A 1,875-nucleotide genomic window follows, 5' to 3' on the forward strand; every position below is an offset into this window, starting at 1 on the left:
ATCGGTGGCCGATCGATCGGCACACCTCTAATTGCTACCTTTCTTTCTTGACATTTACATCAAAATTAATTATTTTTATTTCTTGAGTTAAGCTGCCAGGATGTGCAGATGTGCAGGCATGCGGTGATGTAGTGAAGGAATAATTTGGGTAACATCTCCATGATGTTTGGATTTAGTTCCTTTCTAACTGTGGATTGTAAACATGCGTTGATGTCATTGTTGCATCTCCCCACTTTGAGGGCTAATGGTCATTATGCACCATTTTATTCAGCAAATATCCTTCTAAAAATCTGAATGCTTTTAAATTTAATATGAATGTTTGTTGATTTCACACTTGCTAATTTTTCTATATTTATGTGAATGTTTTTATAACACTGTGGAGAACCTATGCTTCATGCTGAACTTTAGTATTTCATATGACTAAGTGTCTTATAAGAAACTATTATTGATCATGCTGTGCTAGTTTTTCGTGTCTCTGTCTTACCAAAACTGAAAAAAGACATTTATCACACATTTATGAATTAAAAATTATGTTTAGTATTTTTGATGTGAGATTATTCAAATTAATGTGACCAACAAAATAGCAGGTCAGAGGTAGTCATGCATCCTACCTAAGGAGTTAAGCTAACATGCGAGATAGCTTCATCGGCATGCATGGTGTGTACGGTGCCTTGCTTAAGTATTCATACCCTTTAAACTTTGTCAGTTTGTTACAGCCAACAACTTTGGTGTATTTTATTTGTGCTATCACACGGATATGAATTGATCTAAATAATTTCATTGTAGCCTTAGCTGCATGTTTAAAACATAATATCCTATCAAAATACATCGAAATGTAACAACAAAAGAAAACCTCAAGAGGTATGAATACTTTTGCATCGGACTGTTTACACAGACAGTGACTGACAATCAGTTTGTGGGTAAAACATGTTAACCTTTAACAGTGGTGGGCACCGCTGACTAAAATATTAGTAGCACTAATCATAAACATTAGCTTTGCTAACGCACTGCACCACCATGTTAGCAATGCTAAAGTGCTAACAACAATTCATATTGATCTGCCCTTGAAAGACTACTATCCTCAAGCCCAAATTTAATCTTAACACAATTTACATGTTCTGTAACACCCTTGGACACTGTATTTGTTTGTAACTTGTTCTCTATTGTTTTATTGTGGGGGCGGGAAACAGAGGGAGACGTGAGGACATGAAACGGAAATGCTGCGCAACTGTCTTCACTCAGTTCAAAATAAGAGCATGGATATAAACGCTTACCTTCTTAAAGAATTCTTAACGGTTGATGACCAAACCAAAACTTTGGTCTGTGTCGGTTCGACAGATAAAATGTATTCAAGTGAAAGTTTACAAAACAACCAAGTAAATTAACACTGTGGAATTTACCTAGAAAAATTAATTTAAGGGAAGCTAACTGTTCTAAATATTTTCAAAGTTATCGAAAGTGATTAAATATGTGTAGCTAAAAATAAGCTCTGCTGTTAGCAGGTTAGCAAAAGTGTGCCCACCACCACTTCTTAGCTCTTGCCAAGAAATCAAAATTTGTTCCTTAAGTGACACTCTGTAAGTCCTGGTAAAATCACTGTGGTCTTTGTGTCTGTATGTATTTAATTTGTTTAGTGTTTGTATGTTTAGACAATCACAAGATGGTATCTGAGACGTTACTAAGTGAGACAATTTAAAAAAAAAAAAAGAAAGAATTAAAGAGTCGTTATGCATAGGGATGGCTGATGTGAATTTTGACAGTGCTTTGTGGGATTTTTGTGATAAGTGATTATTAAAAATAATTGTCCTCATAAACTTTAAGATGCCAGTTAAAGAAAATGTAGTTTTATCAATGAATTGCACACAACTGATTATA

The sequence above is a fragment of the Poecilia latipinna genome, unplaced genomic scaffold (genome assembly GCF_001443285.1).
Source record: "Poecilia latipinna isolate Pla-1442-1.1 unplaced genomic scaffold, P_latipinna-1.0 Scaffold963, whole genome shotgun sequence".
NCBI lineage: Eukaryota > Metazoa > Chordata > Actinopteri > Cyprinodontiformes > Poeciliidae > Poecilia > Poecilia latipinna.